The sequence below is a fragment of the Poecile atricapillus genome, chromosome 4, assembly GCF_030490865.1.
Source record: "Poecile atricapillus isolate bPoeAtr1 chromosome 4, bPoeAtr1.hap1, whole genome shotgun sequence".
NCBI classification, from domain to species: Eukaryota; Metazoa; Chordata; class Aves; order Passeriformes; family Paridae; genus Poecile; species Poecile atricapillus.
The window spans coordinates 35,131,937-35,159,460 of record NC_081252.1 but is presented as its reverse complement, the minus strand read 5'-3'; the positions used below and the strand labels follow the sequence as shown (position 1 = coordinate 35,159,460).

General features: G+C 37.1%; 1 protein-coding gene across 1 annotated transcript in view; it reads right to left on the bottom strand.

Moving 5' to 3' along the window:
- The window catches only part of GLRB (glycine receptor beta), a 93,387-nt gene that overhangs the window by 64,376 nt on the left and 1,487 nt on the right, over window positions 1-27,524 (bottom strand). Inside the window, exons 2-3 of the mRNA XM_058838573.1 lie at window positions 27,104-27,300; window positions 935-1,091 (exon numbers count right to left, since the gene is read on the bottom strand). The gene's annotated coding sequence lies outside the window, so the exon portion shown is untranslated. The remainder of the gene's footprint in view (window positions 1-934; window positions 1,092-27,103; window positions 27,301-27,524) is intronic.

Here is a 27,524-nt window from a genome sequence, read left to right as displayed (position 1 = left end):
ATGTTCAGTGGTGAACTTGGGAGTGCTAAGTTTATGGTTGGATTCAATAATCTCAGAGGTCCTTCCCAACCTAAATGTTCTATGAAGTGTACCACGGCTAATGGTTTTCTCTTTAATGTTACTGCAGCCACAGTGAATGCTATGTTGGGAAGATAATCTTTATGAATATTTGTCTTCTTGATAGATAACCAAGAGACACATTACATTCCTCCAGCAGTGTTTCTCAGTAAGAAAAACCAAGCTGTGCAATGGCACTAGCTTAATTTTGAATTAACTTTAAAAAATTTTGTTTGGAATTCGTATTAAAGTTGTGAAAATACGTTCTTTTGGTCTACAAATGATTACATTCTTTCTGTTTTACACAGAAACTCTCACTATCCTGACACCAAACTCATTTTTCTTAATGGACTCAATCCACTGTCAGCAAAATCAATGAAGTGCATTTTTCATCAGTCTTAATGGGATCTGGAAAAGGGCCCGTGTTTCTAAATAAAGCCAAATACTGGGCTGGTTCTGTATTCAGTTATACCCATGCAAACTGGAAATCAGCCAGTTGGCAACTTCTTTTTTCTTTCATTCTCTTTTGTGTTTTGCAACAGGAAAAAAAAAAATCCCACTTTATTAGGGTGAAAAAGGTAGAAGCACAAGATTACAAGGATAAAAATTCAATTCCCCTTTCAAGTGATGTAATACTTGATCTGTATGCCTCGGCTCAGAAGGAGATTTGCAAATTATCCAAATTTCAGCATCTTGAATTATTTGCAGCAGTGTTAGGGTTGACATGACTTAAATGTGGCTGTCCACATACTAAAAGAGCCTTTTCTATTGCTGACTATTGGCTGAGTATAACAACACTCAAACAACATTTCTGAAGTGGCACCTATGTCTGAGGCAGGCAAATCTAAAGTAAAGCTATCCCATCTGTTCTACTTACCTCTTGTCCTTGGAGACTTTCTTCATTTATTTGCTTTGGCAAAGTAAAGAGATTTTTCCAGAGTCTCTGGCATCTCCATGTATGTAATGATATTATAACACAATCCCTGAATTTGACACACAGGTGGATTATGACAATGGCTTAAGCAGCCGAGAGCCTTAAAAGAAAGAACGACAGTCTGGTCAAATAATGGCAGTTTTCTAAACAATTCCTCATGCATGAAAATGGCAGAAAACCCTGTGTGGTTGAGAACATGGTTACCAATGACATCACAACAGCTACCTCAAAAAATAGGAGAAGACAGTGCAGCACCTGGTAACATTTCCTTTCTCCTCTGCCAAAATTGCTTCTCATACTTATGAAATGTTTAGCTCTCATGTTTTAGATCTGGAAAGCTTAATAATAACTTTCCCTGCTTTATAAACTTTATGAGATTAAATCACTCACAGCAGACAGATAAGATGTCGTTTCAATAGCTCTCCTTCATTCTCTGAGTTTCTCTTTGAAAAGGAGGGTCGTTTCCATAAAAAAACAATCTAATGCCTCACAGTAAAATAATGGCACTTATGTACTCTGTTTTGTTAAGTCTCTACCATATATGAAGAAAGACAGAGCCTTCTTGCCTGTGTCTTGAATAATGTGCAATGTATACAAAGAGGAATGGTCAAGAGTTTAAAGAAACCACCGTCTGCAGGAAGAATATGGTAGAAATCACAGTTAAATGCAAACTGGTGTGGCAGATGAGCAGACAGAGAAGAGCAGGCCTCCAAGGCAGAAGACACTGATTAATCTTGCAATCCTTTCACTTGGCAAACAGCACAAGCAAATACTTCCTTCCATCTTTAAGGACATATGACCACCAACAGATTCTACCTGTATTGTTCTGTATTTATCTGTTAATGTGTGCTCAGAGAAAAAAAAGGTAAAGTCCAATTTTCAAGCAGGAACTAATTAAATACTAAGAAAAGAAGCCCCTAATTCTTCCATTTCCTGCTTTTGAGCCAAGACATAACTCCTGTTGATGTCCATAGGAGTTGTATTAGTAGAGCAATGAGAAAGAGTATACACAGAGACCTGTTCTGTAAAACTTTTTACAACCTTAGCCACCCTTTTAGAAGAACAGACATTGTTAAAGAAATCCATGCCTGCTCACAATGCCATTCACTGGTGACACCTGGCACTGACTATGGCCAGTGTGCAGTCCCTGTTTTCTGCTTAGGTTCAGTTCAAAACTTCCAGGCTCCAGTGGACACAAGTGAATAATTTCAAAGACAAACACAGACACATGTTAATAGTTTGGAAAATGTGACTGTGCAAGATGCTCTGCTGGAAAGCTTGGTAGAGACTTTTAGGGTCAGAGTATGTTTGATGAAGTTCCTGGAAATATTTTTTTGAGTTCTGTTCCAAAGGCTATAATATTCTAATAAACAACACAAATCAAACATCAGTATATGGTCAGTATGAAATCAGCTACAGGATTATTTTCCCCAATCTAATAATAATATTAAATTGGGTATTAATCTCTAGTTAGATAAACCTTAAGAAGTACAGAATACATACCTTTCCCAGGAAGAAAATGAGAAAATGCTTTGACAGAAACACAGTTTAGAAATATTTTCCAGAATACCTATTTACAGGACTGCAGGCTGAAGGAGACATTCTCAGGCAGTTGTCATGATGGTGATATGTCATTGACCTCCAAAATGAGAGTTTACCAGTTCAAGTTACCAAATATTCTAACTTCTATCTTGAATGGAATTTGAGAGAAACTAGACCCTAATTAGAGATAAGTCCTACTTCGGTAGAAAGCACTATTGTTTGGGCTGTCATGCTGGCTGATGGGTTTTCTCACATACAGGAGTTATGTTTAATCAGCTAGCTTGATTCTTCCAGTGATAACTTAACACATTTAACTTAATACACTTTTTAGTAGGTTTCTTTGTTTGTTTTTGAGTTGAGGGTTTTTTTTTTTACTCACTAACTGGATTTTTAACCTATTTCTTTTGCTCAAAGCTGAAAATATTTTGCTTGCTTCTAGACCTGAGTTTGGCTGCACATGTTTAATACAGAGTACAGATTTTATCAACATGTGCTATACCTCTTTCTTATTTGGAGCATTACACTTATCCTTTCCTCATAATTAACCCTCCTTACCTCTTGCTTTCAATGGAAAAAAAAAGAAAGTGATGAATGATGCAAGGCCCCACCAGCGACAGAACTTTTCCATATGGAAATACTAACTTGTTCCAGTGCTTTCTAAGATATGAGGTAACATTTTAAAAGGCACACAATTAATTTGGCTAGATATTTTTGATTTTTTTAAAGATTGCATTTTGACATATACCTTACGATATGGTATTTTTCTTTAACATCCCTTGATTATTTTCTTTATTCAAAAGCTTAAGAATTCTGAACAATGGATTCTATTGATATGGGAGCTCAAAGTGTCTTTTTATATATATTTTCTAGATTATCTTCTGTTTAGATCACACCCACAAAAAAAAGAATAAAATTAGAATGACTATTAGATGCTTATATTCTATTAAAATTAGTTATTTTTTAAATAAAAAAACAAGGTCACTTCTCTCACACATTCATTTTAGAGATCATCCTTGCCATAATCTATGAATTTATATTAATTGAAACTGGTAGATGAAAGCACAATCTCAGATTTTTCTTATATTAGAGCCTAGCTGACTTTGATAAATAGCAGTGTCTGTAGAGCAGTCCATCCTAGTGTTCATTATTGGTCTTGACCACAGTATCACAGAATATGCTGAGTTGGAAAGAACCCACATGGATCACTGAAGTTCAGCTCCTGCCTCTGCACAGCACAGCCTCAAGAATCACACCATGAGCCTGAGAGCATTGTCCAAACGCTTCTTGAACTCTGTGGTCACTCAAGTGCTCTGACCACTTTCCTCAGGAGCCTGTGGGTGAAGAAACTTTTCGTGGTATCCAACCTAAACCTGCCCTGACACAGCTTCAACCATTCCCTCAGCTCGTGTCACAGGTCACTAAAGAGAAGAGATCAGTGCCTACCTCTCCTGAGGAAGTTGCAGACTGCAATGAGGTCTCCCCTCAGTCTCCTCTCCTCCAGGCTGAACAGACCAAGTGACCTCAGCTGCTCCTCAGGGCCCTTCACCATCTTTATTGCCCTCCTTTGGACACTCTAAAATCTTTATATCTTCCTAATGTTGTGCACCCAAAACTGCTCACAGGACTCGAGGTGAGACCGCCCCAGCTCAGTGCAGAGCAGAGGGGGTCAATCCCCTCCCTTTCTCAGCTGGTCATGCTGTGCCTGATGCCCCCCAGGACACACTTTGCCCTCCTGGCTGCCAGGGCACAAGGGTTTATATTCAACTTGCCATCAGCATGGCCCCAGCTCCCTTTCTGCAGAGCTGCTGTCCAGTCCCTTGCTTCCTTGGTGTCTAGCACAAGTTTTATTCTGAACCAAAATGCTGAGAAAGTCCCAGAGGGGCTTCAGGGAAATTTTGCCTGGGGTTCTTTATGAGCAAGTCCCAAAGGAATATCATGAAAAGAGAAGGATGTGAGAAAAATGGAAAGTATTTGCCAAATTCCCATAACTACTTTATTTAATTGCATATATTTCTGATATCCATGCACATGAGTATTCTACCCCTCCCTACTCTTAGTATTGAAACTCTGCATTTTTGTGTTTACAAAAGTAATTATTATTTACTTTCCAGTTACAAAAAAGAAAACATCTAAAATAAATCTCTCAGGCAGGTTTTTCCCTTACACAAGAAACACCAGCCACATGAAGCCTCATGAATGGTTACCATAAAGGCTAAAAACAAACAAGGATTTCTTGAAAATGCAATTGCTCAATATACCCAAAACTGCCAGCTGCCGTTTCCTCTTTAGGCTATTGACTTCATAACCTTACCCAACCCTTTAGAAATTTCCTGGTCAACAAGATTTTTCGGAAGCTTTATAGAAAAAACAAACCAACCAAAACAAAAAACTCCATTGGTTTAAATTAATTTCCTGAAGACTAAATTACCTCATAATAAGTCAGACTAAACAATTGTAAAAGTTACTAAAAGTAAACCAGTTTATCACCTTAGAGCAATAAAGGCAAATAAACAGACAACAAGACTTGTTGCAAACTACCTTTTTAGACTGCCACCTTGAAAGAATATTCAGATATTCTTTGAATATTTGTTTTTCTGTATTGGAAGAAAAGTATTGCAATGCATTGTCTTATTTTTTTTAAGTACAAACTTTAGAGAAGCTCAAGGGTATAAAGTAGGAGTAAGATTTCAGACTAAAATGGTTATTTCTTCATGAAATTTGGGTCATGGTTATTCTTTCTCTAACTGAATAATATATTTACAGTTGTGACTCCAAACTTGTAAAAGTGATTCTCTATGTAAAAGCATGAAGCGTGTTTTTAGCAACTGTACTCAAATCAGAGAAGGAAGGTATTTTGTGAGAATATTTTGCTCTGCATTTACTGCTGTGCATATTTCTGTCCTCAGTAGTGACCTTGGTGGGACTCCTTATATGAACCAGTTCACAAACACATCAGCACTAGGCTGTTCTATGAGTCTGTAAGAAACACAACCCCATCTCACTCCTACTTATAATTAGTGATTCAGATTTCAAGGAGAGACAAAAATTAACAAAGAATTTTCCATAGGATTGTTAAGGATTAAATGAGAAAGTTTGGCTCTCATCTTAATAACGTTGCTGTTATATTTTTGTTTACATAGAAACTTGGACAACTGGTCTGGCTACAGTCTATCTTACGTGCTTTAAAGCATGTGATAAAAATTATATCTATAATTTCAGACCTAGGTCTTATGAGGCACAGTGTCTATATAGAACAAGACAGAGAAGTTACCTTTAGGTTAGAATATGCGAGTTACATTTAGAAGTTTTCCCATTTTTTAATGAAAGCTGACAACTTACATGTTCTGGTTTTAAGATTTCAAAACTATAAGCTCAACCAACTGAAATCTGAACTTAAATATATATATACATATATATATATATAGACACATACAATAAAACTTGCCATTAGAAGTGCTTGTTATCCAAAATATCTACAAGAGCATTATTTTCTTTCAGCAGAGGCTTACAGACTTCCAGTCATGGAGGAATCCTCCACAATGCTGCATAGGAATGGGATAGAAAATGCCCTGTCATACTGTACTGAAGGTCTAATGAAGACCAAGTGTCTTTTGTTTGGTCTTTTTCTATTTTAGGAGGATTTTGGAGGGATTGAAGAAGAGCCAGTAACTCCCTAGTGGGATTCATGGAAAGCTGACAGGGCATGATGCAGAACTTCTTATCTGTGAGAATGCTGATGTGAAAAAGCATCAGTCCTGCTCTTGGCTCCCTGCTCAAAGCCACACATGAGCAAGTGCAGAAATACTCACTTTCAACCACACGTTCCCAATTGCTGTTGTGTTTGGTTTGGTTTTTTTTTTCCCTTTTTGTTTCACAACTCAAGTTTGTTGCCTCTTATTTTGATGAGGGAAAAGTTAGGATGTTTGTAAGGATAGGAAATATTAATTAAGATAAACATAAGGTTAGACCCTACCAACAGCTTTCAGACCAAACTGAAGTCTAATATGTGCATTTCTATTAAAGTGCAAGTCCTGTTTTGATTGGAAGTTCTTAATTAGGTAAGTAGATTATTTAAGAGAGGCAAGTCCTCCACTCACTTTTTCTAAATTTTCATTTAAACAAATATTTGGCATTGTGGCTTCAAAATACAAAGCAATTTATTCCTAGTGTTTCACAATAGACACAGCTAGTGACTCTTTCTGACTTCTCATTTCTCTCCTGACAGCAGGGATGGCTGCAGAGTCATCAACCCTGACAGTGCTGAGTGAGCTAGAATAGGTGCTGCTCCATAAAACACACTTAGAAAAATTTTTGTTTCTCTTGAAACATTTAGGTTGTTTATTTGTTTCTTCTGCTTTGACAGCCTATAGCACCCTTCCTGTCTACCTGCAGCCTAAAACAGGTATTTGTTTGTAGCTTTTCCACCCATCAAAATTATAATGAAATTCCTGCCCTGAAAACTGGGAGTTGTAAGATGAAGGAAGAAAAAATATTTTCTCCTGGCTGGAATTGACTGTAGCCAAGAACCACACAGATTCCTCTGGTGCCATGTCTGTGGCCAGCAGCCATGCTCCTTTCATGATAAATGCCTTGTGTGTTTATTCTGAACCAGGGCATCCTCAACAGATAAAGGAGCTGACAAAGTCAGAGGGGCAGCACTGGCTGCAGAGGGTCATGGAGGGATTTCCAGGTAGACCAGACTGGACATGAATGAGCAGGAGAAAGCAGATGTTACACGACCACAATTTTTCTAAAATCATTTTAGTAATACAGGAGAACCTTGGCAGTCCTAAGGCATTTAGTCAGTCAACATTTTTGTAAACAAATACATAATTTAATTTTAAATGTTATTTCATTCCAGGGGTCAATTTCAGGTTGCTGTCACACAGGTCTCTTCCTTGGGGAGATTTGTTCAAGGTGATTTCTGAGTACACAAGAAGCAAAAGGGGACAAAAAATCCAATCAATTCCAAAAAGAAGGGTCCTGGTGTGCATTGCAAGCAATGAATTAGAGAAAGACCAGGACTTTCTTTTAACAGTGACGGACTGAATGGCAAGTGTTGTTCTATAATGAGGTAAAACATTTCCTGCAGAAGTTCTAATTAGTCAGGAAAATAATTTTCTGTAGTTTTACATTTTTCCATTGCAGACTTAAGACCCTTTGAGGATTTGAATTAAAAAAACTGACAGAGTACAATAAAACACTGCAGAAAGAATAAAATGATCTTCAAATATAGAAGAACAAATGCCAGTATGTAAGCTGAGGAGTCATAATCATTCTCTCATATGAAAGAACCCTGTTCCTGCTTAGAGAATTTCAGTTCAGGCCTGGTATTAGAAATGTAAGGCTTCATACTGATACACATCCCTCTTCTTTTTTCTTTCGGTTCAAGGACATGACAAAGAATGAACAGGTTTGGTTCCTTAACCAGGAATTCCTACAAGGTGTGTTAATATCTGCTGAGTCAAAAACATCGTTCTTTTCCTTTAATTTTTTTTTTTTGGCATAGATTCTCCTTTTTGGACAACTGAAAACAGGGCACTTGGGCTGAGATCTGATACCAAACCACTTATGGTCAGCAGAGAGTTTTTTCTGTAGATGGACCTGGCTGCACCTGTCCCCAGAAGCATTCATTCTGGATAGACTAAATTATTCTATAATGCAAAGTGACTCTTCACCTAATGAAGCTGGAAAATCGGAAAGATTAAAAACGAAACTAGTTCAAGAGATGAAAGAGATTAAAGGCATCATCAAGATAGTTTATAAATTTATACTTAAATTACGTAAACTATCTGAAGATTGTGATATCCCAGCCAAGTTTCTCTTTCCCAGTACAATTGATTTGCAAGTACCATTCAGACACACTCCAAAGAAAAGAAAATGTATTTTCTAGTAATTTGAACATTGTGATCCAAGAAAGAAACAATTATTGCCACCTCTGTTTCTTTTAGTGCATTATTTTTTAAGTTTTGATACCGTTTTATATTTTGTATATGACCATATTCTTTCACCAAGAGATAGGCACTATTGTGCCTATATGTAACAGCTGCTTTATAATCAGTACTTCTGGCAAAATTATCAGAGATTCAGATGGAATTTAAGGACACTATAATCAAGTTCCTAGCTGCAGGTGGAAAAAGGAAGGAAGTCTTAAGATATTTTTAATCTACCATGATAACTTCAAGTTGCTGTGAGTGCAATTCTCTCAATGCAGTTATGTTTGATTTGGAGCAAAGCAGATTAAAAGTAATTGCCCTGGACATTGGTCAATGCAAATAATATCATCACATAGAAGTTCATGTAATATTAATTTCCAGGATATTTTTTTCTAGGCAAATTTAAGGAGGTTTGAAGTTTACATTTAATTTGAAGAAGGGGGTTTGTTTGAAGCTTACTTGAATTAGTCAAAGACCATCAAACTGATGTGGGCTAGAAACATGTGAAAACTTTTCATTATCTGTCCAGCATGTATGCCACATTTTGTGGCCACAATTAAGAGTATGTCTTTCCTAATGCTTTTCAGGGTTAAAAATTACATTTCTAATCTAAGGCTGGATATGAAAAAGCTATAAAGAATGTGTAAAAAAAAAAAAAAAAAGATTTGAAACCAATATTATGCCCATCTGTAATTTCAGAGGGTATTTCCAGTCATATAAAGTTGGCACTATGTAGTATGAAGATATAACCCCAGTGCAATCAGAATTAAAACATGTTTACTTTTCTATCTGCATGTTAATCTGGTTAGTATAACCAGTAAATTAGAGTAGAGTAGAGTAGAGTAGAGTAGAGTAGAGTAGAGTAGAGTAGAGTGAGTAAATTAGTTTTCCCTCAGACACCTATTACATGCATAGAATTAGATTAACAGTATAATCATATTTACTAACATTTTAAACAAGGAGATGTTTCTGTGTCATGCTCTAATGATGATGTCTGAACCAAAATTACCACTCAACTTCAGTCCTTGATGGATCTGATGAGAGGCTGAATTGGGAAATTCTGATATTAGCCAAGAGTTTGAATGTGAAGCCACTGACATAACACTTCACTGACATATTTTGGGGTCCATTCAGGTGTCCAGCTCTACAGAATCAGGGAAATGTCAGAGCCATTCCCCTTGAGGGTACGTGGACTATAGTGGACATAATGGAAATTCTCTGAGCTAGGAATACAAGCTCAATCTGAAAAGATGTTTTGTTCTCAGTACAGAAAGGAACCTATAACATTCAGCAGTGCATTGTTAAAAATCACTTATATATATATCAGTCAAGTCTACTGGAAATCTAAGGAAGTAATTAATTTTGTATACATAGAAAAGAATGCTTCTTCATCCTTTTAATTTTTAAATGTTTTTTGTAAAGGAGCTGGTGTTTTCTGTCCAAAATGAATCCCTCATTCTTAGGAATAACTCAAGAAACCTCTGATGGAAAATGAACAAGACAGATTTCTGCTACATTGAGACAGCAGCACGTTTGCTAAGAAATAATGTACCAGAGTGTCAGACTGAGTATGCTTTTAGAGAAAACATTTCTAGCTTAGAAAGACATAATTTTAAAAACAACAAAAAAAATTACGCATTTTTAAAGCTATTAATTATTGTTTTATTCTCAGTCTTTCTCCTTTTCTATTTTTGATTTACTGGTTTGTTTTTTTGAATTTTGAATGAGCATCTACATAAATGTTGCAGATCTGTAAGCTATTAAAACTACTATTTTGCTTGTTACATCTCTAAAGACAACTCTCTGAGCTCTCTGAGCAGCAGACTGCCTTTAAATACATAAGTGTGATAGGGTGCTTTTCCTAGATGAGCAAAACCAGAGTCAGTTCATACAAGTTATGAATCCATTCTGGCAAAAAGTTAGACCATTCATTCTGGACCTCTCTTTTATAGTTCAAGTAATAAAGACAGGTCTGGGAATCCAATTATTGTCTCTTGTCTGCAATCTTTAAAAAAACTTAGGAAAGGTCTCAATAAGAGAGAAAAACAGAAAATATTTTAAAAGTATTTTATTTAAAGTATATCCTTCTAGCCTTACTGTTTAGAGTCCAGAGTTTAAGATATGATTACCAACATATGTCTGTTTAATCAATTACTGTGTTTTTGGTTTTTTTTTCCTGGCTACAGCACCACCAAAACAACATATAGGATTTCTGTATACTGTTTGCAGCTCTGGTAACTTGGATCTCTAACTTGGATCTCAGTTCAAAAGGAAGTGGAAACACAGATATGTTTAATAAGAGGAAAAAAAGGCAGAAAAAAACGCTTCTAAGAGCAGGGAGAGATAAGCATTATTAAGCAAATTTAGTTTTGGACATACATTATCTATCTAGCTATGTATGTACGTATGTATGTATGCATCTATCCATCTATCTATCTATCTATCTATCTATCTATCTATCTATCTATCAATCATTTATCTTTTGCTTTTAGTCATTCTGAAATAACCGTGAAAGTGTGTGATGAGAACAGATGTAGAAATGCAGGTAACATCCTCAAACACATTACCTCACAATGTCATCAAATAAACTTAAATTATGTATTCTATGGGGTTATCAGTTGTATTTCACATTATCCGGACCAAATCAAACCAAACCAAATCAAACCAAACCTCTTTTAGTTTAGAGAAATAAGAAACATTGAAAATATCAAGGGTTGTGTTGAGGAAAGAAGAAATGGAGATTGATCTTACATGAGGCAATGCCATTTCACGGCTGAGCTTGGTCAAATTGACATGTAGATGCCAATGTGAGGCCCTGACTCTCACTAAACTTTAAGCTCCAGGTCTCTGTACAGCATTTTTATTTACTGACATTCTTGGGGCTGTGGGGTGGAAAGTTATCTCCTACTAACAATTCCTGCAAAAGGGGTTTCTTTCAAACTGCAATTAATTCTGGGATCTGCTTCTGACTCATACTGTGAGTAAAAGTGGGAAATTCCAATATTTTGTAACTTTAATGTCATTCCAGGGACCTGCAACCAAAAATTCCAGGCAAGTTCCCTACTAGAAACTGCATTGGCAGCGTTTGAGTAAACACTATGCATGGTGAGCCAGCTGCACTCCTTCCATTTTTTGTTCCCTGAGCCCACACGTAGAATTGAGCTTCCACAATGGCTGCTACAGGGATTAAAGAGATAAAAGAGTCTCTTTCTCCTAACGTGTCCAACTACCCCTCAGTTCCACAGCAGGCAGAGAGGCTGAACCTTAATGCTGAGTTGCTTCTGACCTGCTGCAGATGAAAACTGAAGGCAAACCCAAGCTGGCACTGGTTTGCAATGTAACCTGCCTGCATTGGTGAGACACAGCTTTCCAGTTCTCCCTTTGAAGCTAAAAAGTTAATAGATGTGGTCAGGTTTTATGGCTCTGCAGCACATAAACACAGCCTGGCCAGATCTGCTTCGGATCTCTGGGCAATGAAAACCCAAACCCTTTGTGAAAACATCAGGGATAGCTATTGCTGCTGCCAATCTGCCTGCCTGGCAAGCCCTGTTGGAGCTCAATTAACTCCACTACTTGATTAAATTTCAATAAATGGTGTATAGTTTCATCATAAAGAAGTTAGAAAAATTCATTTGTTTGGGTGAGAAAATATCAACCCATCTTAAATGAAAGTTAAGTACCTAAATCATGTTTGCGCCTTTCTTCAAAATACTGGGGTAAAAAAAAAAAAAAAAGTGGTCTCAGAACCTTTCCCTCAGCTTCTTTCAGTTTTCTCTGAAACATCTTTTCAGTAGCATAAACAGTGAGCAGTTAGTTTGGCAGATGAGCTCATTATTGGCTTGGTTTTTTAAGAATGACTGTATCATGCAGTAGTTATGATGCTACTTTTCCAGACTTTTTCAAACCCAATTTTGCTTCCTATTAAAATGATGGCACTTTAGGACCAACATTTTCTTCTTCTGTATTTTGAGTTATAAGTGGGATTTTTACATAACAATAATCTGTTATATGCTGTTGTCTTGTTTCCCCAAACAAGAAGTATACAGCAGCATGGAGCTTCTGAAATATTGATTGTATGTAGTTTATTTCAAGATTCCAAGTTATGGTTGTAAACATCCTGATTAAATCCATCCCACAATTGGAATATATTCCTCTGAGAGGCAAAAGGTTAAAGAAATAATGATTTCCTCTTCACTGTCTTAAACTAACTTTGGAGGTGTGTTTTATTTATATTTTTAATTTATGTTTCCCTTAAGTGATGTTTATTTCCTTAATGGCTTTGTGTTAGAAAAAAATTATGACACTGAAGATGAGGGGAATTATGAAGGAAGGGGAGAATAGTTTATTATACATGAGGAATGATCATGAGGTTTAGCAAAATAACAGTGAAATAGAAAATAATATTAATTTAAACTCAGAGGAAAAGATACGAATAAGAATTTCTGCTAAAGCAGAAATTTTAAGAATTAGGCCTATTAGGATTTGCAATGTGGAAAAGATTGGAATACATCAGTGGCATTGAGTGGTTTCCAACTAGATGTAGTATTTCAAGTAGTGATGGAGAAGTATTAAAGCATGTGGAAATCTCATCTGGAATACTGTATGCAATGTTCTAGGAAAACACTTCTAAAATAACGATATCAGGTAAGGGAGGTAGTGCTGGAAGTCTCTTCTAGGTATTAATTTCTGTGCCTCTTTGCAAACTTCACTGTATAATTTTATTATGTAATATTCACTAAAAGCCTGACTAGAAAAAGCTGGGAAAAATACATTTGGTCTTTGATTTGAACTCAGAGCAGGGAACAGTTAAAATAAAAAAGGTCCTTATTTTCCTTATGCATCAACTTCCCCATTTGAGAAACAATGAAGTTGCTTACCCAGTTTTATAAACATAATTAAGCTAATTAAATACTCATCAGCCTGAATGGTTAATGAAACACTTTGCTCTGTCTCTGTCCAATACCACAGCTTATGACCCTACTTGCTACTACAGCTACAGAAAATAAAACCATGTAGCTTTAATGTAGACACTAGCAGCACCTAAACTTACAGTTGTGTCCTTTTATGAGCTCTTGAATTTCTTCAGATGCTCAGTGCACTGTTTCTGTTCAGAACCAATGTGGACTGGGAAGATTCCTGGGCTTCCAGAACAGTCAGGAGATTAAGTGTTTCTTAAGCAAAACTGGAAAGAGCAGAGGACATAGCAGAGTTTCCTGGAATTCCCATTCTATACACAAAATATGAGTCCTTTCCAGTACAAAACAACAGAAATATCTAAAGTCTTTCCTGTTGAATATATATTACTGTGCAAAGGATACAAGATTAGAAGAGAGAGAAAAAAACCCAAACAACAGCCAGGAAAATGATTCTATTATCTACTTGTTACAGCACTGAAAAGAGAAAACAGAGTTGGGAAATCCTAGTTTGGTTTTTGTAGTTTCCACTAAACTCTAAAAAGAAATATGCAAGTAAGGGTTCAGCATTCTCTCGCTCACACTAAGCAATATTAGCTGGACTTAGGCAGCCAATGTTTTCTTCCTGTCATCCAGTGAAACTGGGATCTGCTACTGAACACAAACATCACTTTACCTGGTCACTTAGAGAACATCTCTTACTTTCCTCAAAGCCTCTCAGAGGAATAGGGGTGATTAGGCCACCATCAGGTTGAAAAGGTAAATAAACCTAGATTTTCTGTTTCCTAAGTACTCAAACCACTAAGCCAGCAGTGGAGGGGGTTTCCTATGGGGCAGGCAGAGCAGGCACATCCTTTATGGGTGATTCACATGGTAGAAACAAGATCAAGATCAAGAATATCTCTTGATATATCAGGGAAGGATCTAATATATGGGGACATAGAACCTAAAAGTTGAATAATGCAGTGCCTCTTTCCCTCAGTCCTCAGCTAGGAAGTATGATAGGATAATCTCATGAATGAATGGTCAATTCATGAATCATATATAGGTCTTTATTTTGAAAATTTCCAGACATCCTTTTGGAAATTTTCCAGTCATTGGAGAGCCTTTTTATCCTCAAATACCACAAAAGATTAAGGTGATTGAGAAATCCTCTCTGCAAAGGGAGAATTTATTTTTGGAAAAGCCTTCAGATGTCAGGTTTAATAAGTACATGATGTCTGATCTCCATGGTCACATTGTGATGTAACTTAAAATGACCTGGTAATCAAAGAAAGGACTATTTTTAGAAGATTCATAACAGAATTGAGAATTGCAGCATCTTATTTAAGCATTCTGTCCTCTGGAGGTCTTCACAGCTCAGTGCCATGGTTTAATCCTAGCCAGCCACCAAGTCCCACACAGCCCCTTGCTTACTCTCCCACCACTGGGACTGGGGAGAGAACTGTAAGGGCAAAAGCGAGAGAGATCATAGGTTAAGATATAGAGACAGTTTAATAAGGAAAGCAAAAGTCATGGACACAAGCAGAGCAAAAGTAGGAATCAATTCACTGCTTCCTACAGGCACATGTTCAGTCGTCTCCAGGAGAGCAGGGCCCCATCACGTGATGGTGAGTAGGGAAGATGAATGTCATCACTCCAAATCTTTCCTCCTTCATCTTTCCCAGCCTTATATACCAAGCATGATGCCATTTGGTCTGGAATATCCCTTTGGTCAGTTTAGGTCACGTGTCTTGGCTGAGAATTTCAACAGCATCATGAAGCATTGCTTTCCTGAGCTGAATCATGAAGCTGAGAACTTATTCTAAGATACTGTTCTTGCCTTCAGCCCTTAGGGCTCCAAAAAGCTCTTCCACTCCTTGTTGATTTTACATTCCAGTCTTGTAATCAAGATGTTGTGTTGTACCACATCATACGCTTAAATTTCTATGAGGCATTTTACATCAACACTAATAACACTATTACTTTTAGCAACAAAGTGTGTATTTCTTACTAAAAAATAAAAAGGCATCAAATTCTTTCTGCCATAAACAGTGTTGAATGATTTCAATGGATAAAAATATAATCAACCTTAGTTCTCTATTAATTTATCACAGTCAAGTTAATGCATCTCTTCTGAGTTGGATCATTCTTTCCACTCATCCCCTTTTTAAGGAACTTGAGATTTACAGATAACTTCAGACTTTAATTTGTCACAGGTCATTATGTGGCAATGGTTATGTTATATCCCGCTCCCATCAAGGTGGAACTATAACCACTTGCTTTTTCTAGTTTTATAAATCTCCTCTCTTAGTCCAGGCTTAAGCAAAAGCAACACAAGTATGGAAATTCCCTTGAGACAAGGAAATTTCTTGGGTTGGGCACCAGTCAGTAAGATTTAGATGGTTATTTTTAGTAGCTGCTGCTTACCAGTCTCCTCAGTTACTTTGGGAATAGAAAGTGTGTAGTGTGTTCACTGGAGATGCTGTACTAACACAGACTTTTCCATACCTGCAGAAGCATTTATTTTTCATCTGGTGTGAATATCAGGAGAATTTACTAGGCTGGAATATAAGTATTCTAAAGCATAACTTAGGTGACGGTAAACTTACAATTGAACGGGCAAAATGTATGATTCTAAAATCCCGTTAACAGAGCGTCATGTAGGAAAGCCTAAACTAGAGCCAAGGAAGTCAGCTACACAAATTACCAGCTGCATCCTATGAGCACAATGGTCTCAGTGCAGGAAGCAAGCAAAGTGCTGAGTTGGCCCAAGTCTATTTTCCCCAGAATTTTAGGTAATATCTTAGCATAACGCTTCAAAATCCTGTGTTTAAGTTTGTTTCAGATCACAGAATCACACAATCACTAGGCTGGAAAAGACCTCCAAGATCATCGAGTCCAAAGGGACTGAGCAGAACACTACCTGTGCTCCTGCCCTATGAAACACTTGATCCAGTGCCCTGAAATCCCTTCTAATTGTCTTGACACTCCTCTTTTCAATCTCATAACTGCCAGCCTGGAGCAGTGAATAATAATCAGAAGGCTGAATCAGCCCAGGCAGTCTCTCGGTAATATCCCGTACCCAGGTCCCAGGGAGGCACAGACCTCTCTGTGGGATGGGTCCTGCCAATATTTGGGGCCCTCTGTTCCCCTCAGGAAGGAGTCACCTACTACAACTACCCTTCTTTGCCTTTTTAATGTCAGAGGTGGTGATCCATCCTACAGATGAAGTGTAATTGGGAGGCCCACTGGGCAGATAATTTCTTTTTATGTCATCTGGCTCATCCTCTAAATCCAGGGCCTCATACCTGTTCTGAAGTGGCACCTGGGTAGGTGATGGGGGTCAGGAGGAATTTTTATTACCTCCCTGAGTAAGGATCCATTTCCACTCCCCTTCATCCACCAGGTGTCCTCCTATTGCCTGACAGTGGGAGGCATGGGAGTCCTCTGGCTCCTGGTGGGCCTCCCTCAAGGATGGAAGGGTGGAACTCCACCAATCTATTTCCCTTTTGCTTTCCCTAATATTCCTTAGTCTTTCAACCTCCTCCCTAAGCTCAGCCACCAGCAAAAGGTGGTTCACACTGCAGGCAGGCTACTTCTGCAATGTCCCTGGTACCACTGATAAGCCCAAACACATTGCACAGGACTGGGTCTGGACAGACAGATCCTTTTTGGAAGGTTCTACCTGGCTACATACACTTTTCCTAATTGCAGTTTAGTAGCTGTAACAGATAAGCTGTTACCTGCCCACATAGTGCTGCCAGGTACCAGGGGTGCCTGCAGACTGCCCCACAATGGTGCTGTCAAACTGAGGATCCAGACAAACCTGTCATGGGGAGGAACAAGATTAGCCTGGATTTAAGTTGATCTGGGCAAGATGAAAAAACTCCAGCTATTTTAGAGGCTGATACCTCCTGAAGGCAGAATGCAGCACTGCAAAAATACACAAGCTGACATTCGAAAAGTAGCACGATCATGCTAGCACAACTTTGCATGCAAATGAGTTAGACTTTGCTTAATCCCCATAGTGATTTCTCTGTAGTGAAATTTTCCATTCTGCTTTCATTTTTTTTGTAGCTGTTTCAGCAGTTCCAAGTGAATAAATGTCAGATGTCACTTGGTGATTCCTATACTTTACTCCTTTTGCTTTCTGTCCCTGATACACCAGAGATGAGTGATGAGTGACTATAGAAAAGGGAATGTGTTGCTGGAAGGCTTTGGGTTTTTTTTTTTCTTTTTTCCTTCTGGATGTTGTAATCTGCTATACATTAAAATGAACAAGTTCACATCTGCAAAGTGACGCATAAATGTTTATTTTATACACTGAATACTTGACAGATTCTTAAACTCTTTAATTTTCAAAATATTATATATTTTATTATAGTTTATTTTCCTTTTATAGTGTCATTACAAGTTAGAACCCGATTTAATAACCTTGAAAACCAAAATGGTATTATTTAGCAGCTGTAAACATTGTTCTATGGGCAGATTTACCTAAAATAACTCATTATATTGCCCTAAGCTATTAATGCACTTGGTCCTGCATGAAAAAAAATTCACTCAGTATAAGATAAAGAACTACAAATCAAAGCTAACAACCTTGGAAAAAGAAATGGAACAGGAATGCAAAAAGCATTTAGAGTTTTCCACTGTCTCAACATGTAGCAGCTATTCTTAGTGCCATAATATTCATATAAGAATTAACTGATATGAGAAATCTGACTTCCATCTGATAACTGCATTAGCAGTTTTGAATTAGTCTGTGCAATGAATAACATTCTTCTCATCTATTCAATTAGCATTAATTTCTCTAAGTTACATAAAGCTATATATTAGTTTTAACAAAAACTGCAGATGTTAAAGGTACATTTACAATAGTGTGGTACTTCTGACTACAAGGTCTTTGTCTGCCCATAGTTTGCAGGGTGAAGGGACATGGTGACTGAGTGATCTTTCAGTAGCTAGAGTAGTCCCAGTTTGATTGAAAGATCCTCACAAACAGCTTTCCTGGAAATTATTGGAAGAATAAATACGGTCCATGACTATAAATTTGATAGAAGAGATTTATAATGCCCTTAAAATAATAACTAGCCTCCACTACAAAACCAGCACTGATTTATCTTCCCATAAGCAGAATTCTGCTGCATTACAACAGAAGAAAAAAGGACAGTCTATTTGCCATCATCTCCTGTCTCTGCCAAAATAAAATTCCTTATGCCTTTGTAAGATATAAAACAGGCACAAGAAAGCTATTACTATAATCACTTGTTAAAACTTACTGCACACAGAAATTTTCTGCTTGAAATATACAACCATAACAACTAATTCTATGTGACAAAATATTTTTGTAGGTCGCAGTAAGTACACAAGCAATTAATAATAAAATGAGTGGAAAAAAATAGAAATGCCAGAGGCTTGAAAACTGAGGAGGAGAATACCAACTGGACAATCAAAAAGGTAATAAATCAGCTTCTGTAGCTTTACCTGATCTCAGTGACCATTTTGCTTTAGTATGACTTAGCTGGTCATGACCAGGTATGGCACTGAAAATAAGAGCTTTCATTATTTCCTGCACGAATAAAAGATCAAAATCCATTCATCAGGCTGTAAACAGGACAGCTGAATTGAATGCAGGGAACCACTACTGAAGTATCTTTCTCATTAATTTCCAATTACATGAGGGACTGAGCACTCTTTCTTAGCTTTGTTTTTGATTTTTTAATGAATGGAATTAACATTACTCAGTTCAGTGGTTCACAGGATTGAGCAGAAATGTGTTGAGCTACAAAGGATCAAGTCATATTTGCTTTATTCAGGCATGAACAGGCTTACTCTTTCTATGTGTGTGATAGGACTCCTCGTGCAGAAGAGTTTTTAGGCTCTTGTCCAACAGTGTAGGGGCAAGGACTAAGAATCTGGTCCTACAAATCCATTTAGATCAGGATTAGCCCTTGTGTAAATTAAGAACTATCATCTCAAAACCGGTTTACTCTTTCAGAATATGTCCTTGTAATAATATTCATAATTTGCATTGATTAAGAGCTGCTTCAGGTCCACCCCTATTCACACCATTCATACTGGGCATTGCTGATTTGCTTTCTGAAGGAAGGAATGATCCTGTGAGGTACTGAGCTCCACCCAAAAAGATATTGACAATCTCAGCATCTTCAGCTCCTCTATCTCCTTTAGTCCATGTTAAATTCTGGGCTATTGACAGTAACTGGCAGGCTGAGGGAGCACTAGGGAATGACAATATCACTGTTTACATCTACAAATCCACTCAAAATATCTAACTAGACTAAGGAGTCTAAGGAGAAAAGAGTATTTTTTACAAATTTGAACATTAATGGAGTGGTATTCTTTTCAAAATATATTGTGACAGGGCACAACATACAACAGTATTAGAAACATAACATGAAATACATAGTTCAAAAACCTAGTGTCAACCTAAACATATTTTATAGGATGATCTGTGATCCACATGGCTGTGAAGCTGAAGTTCTAATTTTTTATGGTGCTGTGGGAATGAGAGACTAGTGTGTAACCAATAAAGAAAAATGTTGGCAATACTCTGGAATATTGTGCATTCTTAACTGGATGACATGAACTCCAGTGGTTCATCATGGGATAGCTTTGAAATATTACTGGAAAAAGCTTTAAAATTATTTTCCTTTGTAGTGTATTTCCAGTCAGTGAATTGGCAAGGAAATAACAATGAGAATATATTGGTATGAATAATGCATCATTTATATCATACTTCATCATACATCATCTTCATATTCTTGTCCAGCTGGCAGTCCAGTTGCTGCAGCATTACCTGGATTTCCAGATACAAAAACCAATGTATGCTTTGAAATAATAATACTGAAGTAGGCTTTACTCTACATTCTTTTGCAGTATAGCTAAGTAATAATTTAACTGCTCCTCAGTATTTCAGATTATTCTAATATATTTATAATATGCAGAAATTTAACCTATATTTATGTAGGAAGAGTTAGAAAAAAATTGTTAGAATTAAGCTGCTCAGCCCTTACCCATAACATTTTATCTTATGGGAAAAAAAAAAAAATTGTAGTATTTATGTCTGCTTTTAAAACATATTATTGAATGAAGGGGTTAAATAATATAATTTTTAAAATTCTGAAAATATAAAGACTGTTGCTTTTTACTAAAGTGACCTGATATTTTAAAAGTCTTTTACTATTTCTGACTTTGGAAAAATACATGGGATGAAAGCCTTCATATTCCATTTTGAACTTTATTTCTGCCAAAATAACTTAGATAGTTCTGTGAATGAAGCAACTGATGAGAAACTCAGAGTTTATGATTTTTTACATCCCCCATGTTAAAGCTTTTTAAAAATTTCTGATGAGTTAAAGTTTTAGGAAGTGTTAGCAACTACTTTGTATATGAGCCTGATGCCTTTTTTTTTTAAACATAAATTAATCAATTTTAAGAAACGTGGAAAATTTGAATCTGATCTGTACATTCTTAAATATTACAGATCAGTTCCTTGGAAGCTTTTCATCTCTTCTCTGGAAAAGTCCCAGATGGCCTAAATAAAACTCTGGTGTGCTTCTGTAGATGATTCCAAGCCTAGATTCAGGTGAATGGCTACAACACATTCTCTCCATTTGACTCTGTGCAGTGTGGAACAGGGAAGCTGTTCAGAGGCAGAGATACTCCATCCATAAGGAGATGTATGTACTGTAAGTTAAAATAAGAGGGATTTCGGAAGGGTGTCATAAGAGTTAGGGCAGACAGAATAGCGGGGATATTTACACAGGAGTTTAGTTTTGAGAAGAAAGACACCTTCTGAAAGAAATCTTACCACTGATGATCACCTCATAGCCATCTTGCAGAATTATAACTTTCCCATGGAGGTGTACTGGGAGACCTCCAACATATCAGTGGTGTGGGTGCTGGGTCTGCAGCACCAATTGATTCACTCCACTAGCCTATCTTGAACGATCAATGCAATGAAGGCCTGAATAAAAGTGTGTAAAAGTCATTGTGTGAGATGAAAATGGGGATAAAAAGGTTTGCTGTGGTAAGCAAATCTGGCCTGGAGATGAACAGGAAATAAAACAGGGCAAACTACAATGAGGAAACAAATCTGAGTGCTAGGGAGTGTCGGTGGACTGGTTATGAAGGAAAGGAGGTGGATTAGGAAAGACAGGACTTAAGTGCGGAGAGATAAGATTAGGAAGACAACTTTAATTAAATAATGAGTGCAGTAGAAGTAGTAACTAATTAATTGAGAAGGATGAAAAGGAGGAGGTGAAAGAGAGGAAGATTAGGGAAGAGACAGTGAAACGACAAATGAGAGGAAATGTGAAGTGGCAAGGGTTAGGGAAGACAGACACTCCAAATGTAGTAGAAGTTTTGCTTCAGTGTCTCATCATTCCTGGGTGGTTGTTTCTGCTCTTCAGTTCACCTTTACTCCCCTACTCCTGTTAGATTCCTGATTTTCTCTAACCTATGGATTTGTTTGCCATATCTTCTTGGATGTATCTCATTAACCAATTAAACTGTAATTCAGTTCAGCCTTTAAACAATGCTGTTTGGAAGATGATGTCTTCAATACAGTTCCTGTTCTCTTCAGCTGAATTAGTACTTAAATGAAGGCTCATAGCTATGTAATTGTCTCATCATTACTCCTGCTCTGTGTGGACTGAAGTACCAGAAGACTAAAGCTGAAGTTCAACAGCTACACAAAAAAATCTGGTTCAATTAAACATGTTCAACAACCAAAATTCTTAATACTATTCTAAATATTATAAACATAAAATTCCTGCAACATAAAGTAAATCAAGACATGTTATTTTTCTGCTTCAAACTCAATAGATATAAATATTCCATTCAAATAAATATGACAGATCTTAGTATAACTATTTGATAGACAATCTGCATTCAGGCTGCTAAGTTCTTGACAAATGCAAATACTGGTAGCAAAATTAGGCTGCTGTGCCACAAATACTTTCAGATGAGTTTCATTTCTCTGAAGAGCAGTTTCAAAGCCATTGAATATTTATATATAAATAGCTTAGAATTATTTCAGTGTAAAAAAAAAATCTTGTAATGCTATAAGTGGGTTTTATCAGTGTTTGAAATAATCTCTTTATATCTATATGTGTTTTGAATAATACAGTTTACCCTTAATTTTACTGAATCTGGATATAGTGATGTGACTATAACTACATGACACATATTTTTTCTAATACCAGTGACTAGTAATGCTTAGAAATACTAACCAGAATTTGTATTCTGATTGCATATCTGTATCTTGCAAAGCTCAGTTACAGCAGACAGGCAGGAAGACCAATAGTTATCCACAATTCAATATTTCTTTAGAGCTGACACAACTCTAAAGAGTTGTATTTTTCAGTATTGCTCATGTCAGGATTTCATGCATGTTGATAGAACCAAAGATGTTAGTGATCAGTAAGTGATGTCATCTGATTGAAAAGGAGCCAGAAAGCTTACTTCTGGTTACATAAATAACCAAAGTCATCACACACATAGTCATAAATAGATAAACATCTATGAGTACCTGAGCAAGCCTGTTCTCTGGGCACTTAACTCAAGTCCTTACAAACTTGCATAAATGTCCAGCATTTGAACAGAGGTGCATCTGAACGGGGGTGTAAAATGACAGGAGTTTCTACTCTGAAAGCATACAGATGAATAAAATGAACAAAGTGAATGCTTTGAGAGAGACCCCTTCACACCCAGAACACTCCTACATATCCCCATGAGGAAACACTGACCTTCAGACTGGCAACTGCCACCCTTTCAGGCTGGATGTAGTCCATGCTGAAGTTCGGCAAACACGTTACGAAGCATAAGTGACCTCCACATCCCACATGTTACATGCTGACTTTGGAAGCCCATCAAGACCCAAATGAGCTAGCAGGTGCCAGAAGGGGGTAGGGTTCTTTTACACAGTTTGGGAGACCTCTAGTGGGCCTCCTTCCTTGTCTCCTGGTGTAGCTCCCACAGCCTACATAAAGCAAAGTTGCATTGGATTATATATGTGTATGTAATTGACTGAATCATTGGAATTCTTATATGTGACTGCTCTAAAACAATGCTTATAAGTGGAAACCACACAAAAGTAGAATAAGGACTTTGATCTCAAATGTTTGAGACATTTTGAAAAATGGCTAAGCTATGCACCATCGAGCAGAACAACACTGATATGCTTAGAAATCTCTTTTCAAAGGCTTATTCGTAGGTGTATTTTTAAGACCTGTCGTATTTTAGGACTTGCAAAATAGAAATGGCACCTTTTATTTAGAGGTGTGATTCAAGTGACCAAACTACGTTTGGAGCTCCTTCTCCTCTCTTCATGTCTGAGCAGTCCACACCACACAAGCATCAATAACTTTGAAGCATCTTTGGACTTCACATTTTTCTTTATTATATTTTCAAATGCAGCATGGAAATGGGACAACAAATCAGCTCATTTACAATTTCAGTAGAAACAGACAATAAGACTAAACCACTTAAATTTATCATTACCTTATTTACAGGAGTACTTTCTAACACAGGAATGATGTTCTATTCAATTCCATACACAGCTTTCGCACTACACATGAGGAAGATTAGAAGAGTCATGTTTATTTGTACAAATGCCTCTTTTCCAATTGCTCGATGATCATGAGAGCAGAACATTTTATTATTGCTTTTCTGAAAGGTAATCAATGTGACACAATTTCTGTTTTCATATTTATCACTCATCCATAAAAATATTTTAACAAAACATAATATTTAATAACTACTTTAATAATTAAAAAAATTCCATAACATGAATATAAGCATTTAAGGCTCAGCCCTTTAATACCAGCAAATTTATGTATAACTACACTGAAATCAGTTGCACTTTGCACAAAAGTGGATACTTGCCTGTGTGTCTGGATGAGCAGCTCTAAGCTCTAAACTGGCTCTAAATTTGTGGATGCTGAATGCGAGAGATCAGACAGGTAGCACAGTGTCTGTGTGAAACTGAGTCACATAACTTTCTCCCACTGGCCTGAGAAAGTGTGGCTTGAGAAATTGTGAGGAGGAACTCAAACAGTCCTTGGAGAAGGAAAACAACCTTTGCAGGTGTTGTTTGTCTCCTTGTTTAATTGCAAGAAACGGGCAAGGGGTGTTGTTGCTAACTGTCCAATGATGGTGATGTGTTGGTTTGATGCCCAAAGAAAGTTTTACCCCTTCAGACCCCTTTTTGGAATTGCCTATAAAAAAAGGATCCTGAAGAAAAAAACTAGCTCTCTTTTGCAACTAACCTGTGTCATCACTATTGCCATTCCTAATACAGTGCAACACTAACTTACATTCTAAGTTTTGCAAAATACTGTTTTTCCTTTAGTATGAACAGACAAGGATTATACAGGTAGATTTGGAATATATGGGAATATAGAAGTACATATATATTGATTCATTTTTTTCTCTATCCTTATTAAGAAGTGAAACAAGCTTTGGAGAGAAAAGTAAATCAATCCATCTTCTTTTCCCAACAGTGGGTTGTAGTCTTGCAAAGCTACATAAATGTTTAGCTCTAACTCTTGTGAGACATGGGTTTATATCTCAGCCTTTTGCTATTTTCCCCCCAAACTCTGTATTTCTCATCCTATTCCTTCTCATGAGAGAAATGCTTATGTCATTGCAAAGCTTTTGGAGGGGAAAAGGGTATTTCTGAAACAGCATATTAGGAAAAGGAAATAGTACACTTCCTCACAGAACTTGGGTATTTAGAGCTCCCTGAAATCAGTCCATATCTCTTGGCATCAGCTCAAACCATAAAGGGTAGTCTTCAAGTGCATCTATGCACCTTGCCAGTTCCAGCCCACTTCCAAATGTAATGGGGAACCTTTCTTTGTGCAAAGTGGTGAAGGGACAAGGTGTGGAGCACATGTGACTGTCCACCTCTGTTAGCACTATGACCATATTATTTTGACTTTGGTGTGAGGAAATCTATTTTCTGATGTAAGTGAAGGTTTTGAAGATTGCGTGATGAATGAATGTGATTTTTAATGGTAACCCTTTCAGTTAATAATAGAGAGAATGCCTTTTCATTTCAAGGATATTTATAGTTCAGGAAGGCTATATAGCATCATACTAAGTCTCTGATATCCTAACAGGCCAAATTTCTGTTCCCTTCTATGGTGCTAAGTCTCAACACAATAAATTCCCATGGGATAATCCAGATAGTTCAAATTTTATTCAAGTAAAAGATATACTCCTTCAAAGATAGTTCTAAATGAGGATGATAAAAAACAGTCATAAAACAATCTGAAAATATGTCAAATCAGTGAGGCTATTCTACAGAGCAAAGCTGGCATCTCAGACAATTTGAATATTGCAATATTCAAAAACAGAGAAACATCTGTTGCAATATTTAAGTTGAAAAATACTTGAGGCACACTTTATAGACTACAGTACAAAACTTTTGGGGAAAAAAAGCCTTTGAAAGACTATGGAGTGCCAACTAAATAATTGTGAGTTGAGTTATGATGAGGTAACTGATAAAAAAGAAAAAACCTGAAGTGAAAATCTAATAATGGAGAAAGCCTAGGAACATAAAGCTCTATTTAAAGCTCTAGTTAAAAATATTTATAATGTATGTAGAAAAAAATTATATCCAAAGAAATTTGTACTGGGCATTGAGTCACCAGAACTTTTAGCTGTATTGGCACTGTGATCGCCAGTGAAATTAAGTATGGGCAATGCAATATGCACTGGCAGGAATTATCTGAACTACATATACATTAGTTTGTCATAATTACCTAGACATTTACTTTTTTAATGCCAATACTTCTGGGGGTTATTACATGAGTGGATAATGTAAAAAGCTGAAGGCATGAACATGGATAATATATACAATTAAACATTCTATTTTCATTCACTATGTAATGCTAGATTAGGCCTTCCCTTGGAATGTCATGTTTTGTTTGTCCCACCCCAAATAAAACACAACAAAAACAGATGGCACTTGAGAAGCCTTAAAAGTATAGAGGTGTTCATGTGAAAACCATAGTAAAAATGCCAAGCTGGGAAAGACGTGATACAGCAGTGACACAGAAGATGAAGAGGTTAAAGAAAGCAAACATAAATTATCTATTTTCATAACTCAAGCACATATATATACCTGATGAAACTGGAGAGCAGTAACATTAAAAATAAACATAGCTGGTGATAAATGCTTAGCATGAATTTCAGAGGACATATTTAAGGATACAGATTACCGCATGTGATACTTTGGGTGGAATTTGCAACAAAAGCGTTTTTCTAGAGAAGTAAAGCTTTAATGATCAAAAATATACCCTGACCTTTAATTACAAGAGGTTTAGAATGGAAGCTTCCTCCCTAGGCACTGTTATTCCATATTCATCCACTACGTGGGTTCTTGCATCTTCCTTTGAAAAGCCTGAGCCAGGACCACAGAACTGTAGAATCATTTAGGTTGGAAAAGACCAAGATGACCAGGTACAACCACAAACCCAGCACTGCCAAGTCCACCACTAAACTATGTTCCTATGTGACATATGTAGATATCTTTTAAACACCTCTAGGAATCATGATCACCATTTCCCCAGGCAGCTTGTTCCAATTGTCACAACCCTTTCTGTGAAGAGGTTTTCCTTAATATCCAATCTAAACCTCCCCTGACCTAACTTGAGGCTGTTTCATCTCGTTCTGTTGCTTACTAGTTGGGAGAAGAGAGCAACCCCTACCTTGTTACGGCCTCCTTTACAGGCAGCTGAAGAGAGCAATAGAGTCTCTCCCCTGAGGCTCCTTTTCTCCAGGCTAAACAACCCTAGATCTCTCAGCCACTCCTCATAAGGCTTGTGTTCCAGATCCTTCACCAGCTCCATTGCCCTTCTCCGGGCATGCCCCAGCACCTCCAGATGAAACCCTGGTCTGACGCAGCCTAGATTTTTCAATGGATAGTTTATTTTTCATGTTCTCAGCGTAAGACATTAGGTTCATGATTTTCAGAGTGACCTTGCCATCAGTACTCCAAAATACAAAGAATCCCACAAAATCTGCAGGCAATGAAGGTTAAGCTACAGTGTAATACTTGATTTATTTGATTAAAAAAACCCCAAAACACTGCTTGTAATCATCAGGGTAGGAGACTTGGAAAGTTGTACA